This window comes from Benincasa hispida, chromosome 9 (assembly GCF_009727055.1).
Source record: "Benincasa hispida cultivar B227 chromosome 9, ASM972705v1, whole genome shotgun sequence".
Taxonomy (NCBI): Eukaryota; Viridiplantae; Streptophyta; class Magnoliopsida; order Cucurbitales; family Cucurbitaceae; genus Benincasa; species Benincasa hispida.
In genome coordinates this window covers 31,127,950-31,135,449 of record NC_052357.1, presented here as the reverse complement: position 1 = coordinate 31,135,449, position 7,500 = coordinate 31,127,950, and the positions used below count along the sequence as shown (strand labels likewise).

General features: G+C 34.5%; 2 pseudogenes; one reads left to right on the top strand and one right to left on the bottom strand.

The window, feature by feature from the left end:
- The window catches only part of LOC120084662, a 1,844-nt pseudogene extending 1,130 nt beyond the window's left edge, over nt 1–714 (bottom strand).
- A 2,691-nt stretch (nt 715–3,405) lies between these two features.
- On the top strand, nt 3,406–4,484 carry LOC120085201 (annotated as a pseudogene).
- The last annotated feature ends 3,016 nt before the right edge of the window (nt 4,485–7,500 follow it).

The following is a 7,500-nucleotide window of genomic DNA, read 5'->3' as shown; positions in this document are numbered from 1 at the left end:
ACCGGAACAGGAAGGGATACACGTTACACCACGATTTTGAATCAGAAGAGAAATTTCAAGAAATGGCAGATCTATTCACTCTATCAATAACCGAGCCAGGTCTGGTGTATCATAAGGGATTTTCCTTTTCTATTGATTCCTACGGATTGGATCAAAAACAATTCTTGAATGAGGTATTCAACTCCAGGGATGAATCGAAAAAGAAATATTTATTGGTCTACCTCCTATTTTTATAAAGAGAATGAATCTTTTTATCGAAGGATCAGAAAAAAAATGGGGTCCGAACCTCCCCCGGGAATGATTTTGGAAGATCCAAAACAAAAAAATAGTGGTATTTGCTAGCAACAACATAATGGAGGCAGTCAATCAATATAAATTGATCCGAAATCTGATTCAAATCCAATAACACCTATGGGTACATAAGAAATGTATTGAATCGATTCTTTTTAATGAATAGATCAGATCGTAACTTGGAATATGGAATTCAAAGGGATCAAATAGGAAATGATACTCTGAATCATAGAACTATAATGAAATATACGATCAACCAACATTTATCAAATTTGAAAAAGGGTCAGAAGAAATGGTTCATCCTCTTATTTTGATTTCTCGAACCGAGAGATCCATGAATCGGGATTCTAATGCATATAGATACAAATGGTCCAATGGGAGCAGAATTTCTAGGAACATTTCATTTCTGAGTAGAAGAGCCATTTTCATTTTCAAGTAGTGTTCGATCGATTACGTATTAATCAATATTGATTGATTGGTCTGAGGTTATCGATAAAAAAGATTTGTCTAAGTCACTTCGTTTCTTTTTGTCCAAGTTACTTGTTTTTTGTCCAAGTTTCTTCTCTTTTTGTCTAACTCACTTCTTTTTTTCTTTGTGAGTTTCCGGAATATCCCCATTCATAGGTCCGAGATCCACATCTATGAATTGAAAGGTCCGAATGATCAACTCTGCAATCAGTTGTTAGAATCAATAGGTCTTCAAATCGTTCATTTGAAAAATTGAAACCCTTCTTATTGGATGATCATGATACTTCCCAAAAATCGAAATTCTTGATCAATGGAGGAACAATATCACCATTTTTGTTCAATAAGATACCTTTTTATTACATTACAATATGAGTTATCGTATTATTAGTCTAGGGTTTATCTTTTTAAGCATAGGTATTCTTTCAGGGGCAGTATGGGCTAATGAGACATGGGGATCGTATTGGAATTGGGACCCAAAGGAAACTTGGGCATTTATTACTTGGACCATATTCGCAATTTATTTAGATACGCGAACAACTAAAAATTTTGAAGGTGTAAATTCTGCAATTGTGGCCTCTATGGGTTTTCTATAATTTGGATATGCTATTTTGGGGTCAATATATGAGGGATAGGGCTACATAGTTATGGTTCATTTACATTAACATCTAATTGAATGAATTCAAGAAAGGGCCTGACGAACACAAACATGGGAGAGTATAGATAAGAAAACTGTGTGTAAGATATCGAGAACCCTTTGAATCACTACATTACCTGATTCAAATAGTTCTCACAAAAGCCAAATGTATAGTAGCCTTATTTTAAAAAACTCTTATCTAAGAAGTTAATTATAATAGTAATAATGACAAACAAGGAGTTATATATTCTTTTATAAAAAATTTATTTTCTATATGTTGACCTTGTAAATGGGATATACGTAAAAATACCATCGAGCGTACTCGGAATTTGGTATCGTATTTACGGTACAGCGTACTCGATATATACGTAAGTATCATATACGTATTGCCAAAAAACTCGGGGCTCTTGGCTTTTTTGTTCTATGAACAGAACAGATTCATCTAATTATGAATCCATCAGTCTTAATGCTTTATTACACTACCTTTTATGAGATGACCCATAGACCTTACATATTACGTATTGGAATCATATATCATTCATATTCTTTTTCATGCCTTTCTTCCAATTGGTTCCATAACCCGTTCTCTCATGTTACAATCCTCTTCCCGCCGAGCCCCCTTTCTCCTCGATACACAGAGATAAAATGGAGGACTGGTGCCAACAGTTCATCACGGAAGAAAGGACTCACTGAGTCGAGATCGCTAACTAATACTAATCTAATACTAATAGAATAGAAAAGAACTGTCTTTTTTGTATACTTTCCCTGGTTTCGTTGCTACCACGGGCTTTACACAATCAATCGGATCATATAGATATCCCTTCAATACAACATAGGTCATCGAAAGGATCTCGGAGACCCACCAAAGCACGAAAGCCAGAATCTTTCAGAAAATGGATTCCTATTCGAAGAGTGCATAACCGCATGGATAAGCTCATACTAACCCGTCAATTTTGGATCCAATTCGAAATTTACCTTGGGAGGTATCGAGAAGGAATTGGAATGTAATAATATTGATTCATACAGATACAGAAGAAAAGGTTCTCTATTGATTCAAACACTGTACCCGCGGGATAGGGATAGAGAAAGAGGAAAAAAACGAAGATTTCACATAGTACTTTTGATCGAAGGGAATAAAAAAAGAAAAAAAAAAGAGAGGGAAGAATAAGTAAATAAAAATGACGTAGAAGAGCCTAGATTCAAAATGAATGAAAACGTGACTAATTGGTCCCGGTCCACTCTTCGGGACGGAATGGAAGAAGAGGAGATTCTCGAACGAGGAAAAGGATCCAATGACTTCGAAAATAATTGAACGAGAAGTTGTTGATGTGAAAATCTCACGTACGGTTTGTCGAATGGCAGTAAGGATGACTTATCTGTCAACTTTTCCACTATCACCCCAAAAAATCCAACTCTCTACCTTACATAAAAGTTGCCAGAGTACGCTTAACCTCGGGATTTGAAAATCACTGCTTATATAACCTGGTTTTGGCCATAATTTACAAGAACATTCGTGTAGTCTTAGTAAGAAGGGGAAGGGTATAAGAATTTACCCAGTATGAGATATCACATTGTTTCGAGGAAACCCTAGATGCTGTCGGAGTAAAGGATCGTCAAACAAGGGCGTTCTAATGCGTTGTAGATTCTTATCCAAGACTTATATCATTTAGATGATGCCATGTGAGTCGCTAGAAACATGTGAAGTGTATGGCTAACCCAATAACGAAAGTTTCGTAAGGGAACTGGAGCAGGCTACCATGAGACAAACAAAAGATCTTCTTTCTAAAGAAGATTCGATTCAGAACTATTATATGTCCAAGGTCCAATATTGAAATAATTTCAAAGGTTTTCCTGACTTTGTCCATGTCAACAACAATTCGAAAATGCATCGATAAACCTCAGAACCAATCAATTATACTGTTGAATAACAAGCCTTCATTTTTCTATTTATAGAGAATTCATGTGCTTGGGAAGTCCCTGATGATTATGATTAAATAAACCAAGATTTTACCATGACTTCAATTTTAGAGAGACGCGAAAGCGAAAGCTTAATGGGGTCGTTTCTGTAACTGGATAACCAGCACTGAAAAGCCGTCTTTACATTGGATCGTTTGGTGTTTTGATGTCCCTACCTTATTGACCGCAACTTCTGTATTTATTAATTGCTTCATTGCTGCTCCTTCAGTAGATATTGATGGTATTCATGAACCTATTTTCTGATCTCTACTTTATGGAAACAATATTATTTTCAGGTGCTATTATCCCTAATCCTGCAGCTATCGGTTTGCACTTTTACCCAATTTGGGAAAGTTGCTTCGTTGATGAATGGTTATACAATGGTGGTTCTTATGACGCTAATTATTCTACACTTCTTACTTGGTGTAGCATGTTTACATGGGTGCGAGAGTGGGAACTTAGTTTCTGTCATGGGTATGCGTGCTTGGATTGCTGTTGCATATTCAGCTCCTGTTGCAGCTATTATTGCTGTTTTCTTGATCTACCCAATTGGTCAAGGAAAGCTTTTCTGACGGTATGCCTCTAGGAATCTCTGGTACTTTCAACTTCATGATTGTATTCCAGGCTGAGCACAACATCCTTATGCACCCATTCCAACATGTTAGGTGTAGCTGGTGTATTCAGCGGCTCCCTATTCAGTGCTATGCATGGTTCCTTGGTAAACTTCTAGTTGATCAGGGAAACCACAGAAAATGAATCTGCTAATGAAGGTTACAGATTCGGTCAAGAGGAAGAAACTTATAATATCGTAGCTGCTTATGGTTATTTGGCCGATTGATCTTCCAATATGCTAGTTTCCAACAACTCTCGTTCTTTTACATTTCTTCCTAGCTACTTGGCCTGTAGTAGGTATCTGGTTTCACCGCTTTTAGGTATTAGCACTATGGTGGCTTTCAAACTTAAATGGTTTCAAATTTCAAACCAATCTGTAGTTGATAGTCAAGGTCGTGTAATTAAATACCTGGGCTGAATATTAAACCGTGCTAATCTTGGTATGGAAGTTATGCATGAACGTAATGCTCACAACTTCCCTCTAGACCTAGCTGCTGTTGAATTTCCATCTATCAATGGATAAGACTTCTGTCTTAGTGTAATACGAGTTCTTGAAAGTAAAGGAGCAATAACCAATTTCTTTGTTTTCTCAAGAGGATTGGTATGGCTCCTTATTATTGAAAAATTTTACATACCTTTTTTTTTCGAATTTCTACTTATATATAGGGTAGGGGGCGGATGTAGCCAAGTGGATCAAGGCAGTGGATTATGAATCCACCATGCGCGGGTTCATTCCGTCGTTCACCCATAACATAATATATAGTTATAGAATATATAATAATGATGTGCCACATTGAATTTACTACTATTTTTTTTGTTTGTAAAGACGAGAAACAAATTCGATTTTCTCTCTTATTTACTACGGCGACGAAGAATCAAATTATCTATATATTCCATTTTTCTACTTCTTCTTTCAAGTGCAGGATAACCCTAAGGGGTTGCGGGTTTTTCTACCAATTAGGGCCCTCCCTTCACCATCCCCAGCTATTGAAGCAGTTATTATTTACCGGAGAATAGAGGGAACATGTATCACACGTGCAAAATCTGAAAAAAAATCCCACATGAATACTCTACCATAGTCGGTATTCAAGAATCAGTACATGAAATTTTAATGAATTTGAAAGGAAATTGGTATTAAGAAGTAATCCTATATGGAACGTGATGCGTTTATTGTGTCAAGGGTCCTGGATGCGTAACTGCTCAAGACATCGTCTTATCACCTTCGGTGGAAATCGTTGATAATACACAGCATATAGCTAACCTAACAGAGCCAATTAATCTGTGTATTGAAAATTAAAGATCGAGAGGAATCGCGGATATCGTATACAAACGCCAATAATTTTCAAGACGCAAGTTATCCTATAGATGCTATATTCATGCTTGTTTCGAAATGCGAATCATAGTATTCATTCTTATGTACATGGGAAATGAAAAACAAGAGATACTTTTCTCGAAATATGGACCAACGGAAGTTTAACTCCTAAAGAAGCACTTAATGAAACCTCTCGGAATTTGATTGATTGATTTATTCTTTTTTACATGCGAAGAAGAAAAAGAAACTTCCATTTAAAAAACATAAACAGAAAGCTACTTTACCCCTTTTTACTTTTCATGAGAAATTGGCTAAACTAAGGAAAAAGAAAAAAAAGAAATAGCATTAAAATATATTTTTATTGACCAATCAGAAATTGTCTCCTAGGATCTATAATTGCCTCAAAAGTCCAATATACATACATTATTTGACCTTTTGAATAAATAGTCTAGACGAACTTATGAAAATAAAACATTTTAGCATAGAAGACGTAAAAATATATTAGACATTCTCGAAATGGAAAAAGAATTTTTGCATAAATTAGAAATCCATTGGATTTTTTTGTAGAAAACTTTATAAAAAAAAAAAAAACAGAATCCGTATACTCATACTCAAAATATCAAAAATTTCATAATAAATATGTGTATCTAGGGGGTATTCACTTTGTATCTTGTTCAGACCGATAAATAGAGCTGAGGTTATAGTTAAAACTGCTAGTAAAAACCGAAATAACTAGTGATAGTAGGCATGACGAGGCTAAATGAAATACGTTATTTTTATCCATATGTTTATAAAGCACTTCCCTAAGTTTCTATTTTTGAAAGATACGCGGTAAGTAAAAATACTAATTGAAAGAATATATTCAATTGAAAGTTTTTAATTCATCTATTATTATAATTATAGATGATGACTAAAAAATCTTGTGACATAGGTAAGAAATGAATTCGTCATCTGTCTCTCTATCCCACGATTCGCAATCAACGAATTCATTGCACAACCTCAAGAGTTGTAAAAACTAATATTCTTATTATAAACAATAATTTAGATATAAATATGTAATATATAAAATCTATTTAAGGATTCTAATAATTAGAAAGACAAATAAAAAAGAAAAAAATAAAAATACCATGTTGGGTTCGTATATGCATTTTGGATGCCGTTATTGAAATAGCTTTTCTGGCTATATTTTCGGCTACTCCACTAGTTTCATAAAGTATTCTACTTGGTTTAACAACAGCTACCCAATATTCGGGGGATCCTTTCCCTAAACCCATACATGTTTCTGTGGGTCTTAGTGTAACGGGTTTGTCTGGAAATATACGTACCCATATTTTTCCGTCGCGTCGTGCATTTCGTGTCATTGCACTTCGTCCCACTTCGATTTGTCTAGATGTGATCACAAGTGGGTTCAAGTGCCTGAATAGCGTATTACCGAAGCAAATACGATTGCCTCGATAATATTCCTTTCATCTTCCTCTATGGTGTTTACGAAATTGGTTCTTTGGGGTTATAGTGTGGTTTATTTCTACAATTCCATCTCTACTACAGAACTGGACATGAGAGTTTCCTCTCATCCAGCTCCTTGCGAATGAAACGATTCAAAAAAATATACATGTATTTACTGAATAATAGATTGAATTATGGGATTCTTTGAGATTTCATTTAATCAATCTATTCGAAATTCGAAATTTGATATTTTCTTTTGATAGAAACTAAACTGTTTATAGATTTAGAATAATAGAAGAATTTTTTTTATTATAGTTTTCTAAAAAATATGATAGATATATATATCTCGTTTTGTTATTTTTTCTTTTATTATTATAAGGTTATAACAAATCTTTATTTTGTTTTGTTCTTTTCTTTTTTTATCTATTATTATATTGATCGACCCCTAATTAAGAAAATCTAAATAAAATGGAAACGTTCGCGGGTGATAATATTTTACTCTTTTTATATTGTTTTGGTTCTCGGGTTAGTTAACCCATGACGACCTCTCATAATATACTTAGATTGTTCTTGGGTTTCTCCGCCATCCTACCCAAATGAATTATTAGGATTCTTTATAGAATATTATGTTATCACGGGTTTCTCGTTCCCATCACCTCTCGATTAATGGTTAGGTCTTAATTCTACAATGGAGCCCTTATAAAATAATAAAATAAAATTTGTTTTCGAGTCAATCTTCTCAGTCTTTATTGTCAGTTCTCTTTTTGAGAGACAAGGAATA